The following is a 447-nucleotide window of genomic DNA, read 5'->3' on the forward strand; positions in this document are numbered from 1 at the left end:
ACAGGGATGGAGAAAGAAGCAGCAGGGAGAGAAGAAGAGAGGCAGCACGAAGAGGGAGGGGGAGCGGCACGGAGACCGACAAAGAAGGCCGGCCGGGGAGCAGGATGGAGATGCAGGAAAAACCTGGGATGGGCAGCATGACAGAGAGGGAGGAAAGCAGAACAGGGGCAGGGAGTTGGACCGAGAGAGATGCAGAAAGACAAAAAAGTGTCAAAGAACAGGGCAGAGGGAAGAATTAAACAGGGTCAGGGAGCCCAGACAGCAAATGGTGGAGGGAAGGGCTGGACCGGGGCGGGGGGAACAACACAAACCACATAGCTAGATGCTACAGGGCAGAGAGGGGAAAATTAAGAAATAGGGACACAGAGGCAGAAAAAAAGAGAGCTGGAGAGCAAAAAGAATAGTGTTGTGGTTTAACCCCAGCCAGCAACTAAGTACCACGCAGCC

Source organism: Haliaeetus leucocephalus, unplaced genomic scaffold, assembly GCF_000737465.1.
Source record: "Haliaeetus leucocephalus isolate CR32 unplaced genomic scaffold, Haliaeetus_leucocephalus-4.0 Scaffold68, whole genome shotgun sequence".
Taxonomy (NCBI): Eukaryota; Metazoa; Chordata; class Aves; order Accipitriformes; family Accipitridae; genus Haliaeetus; species Haliaeetus leucocephalus.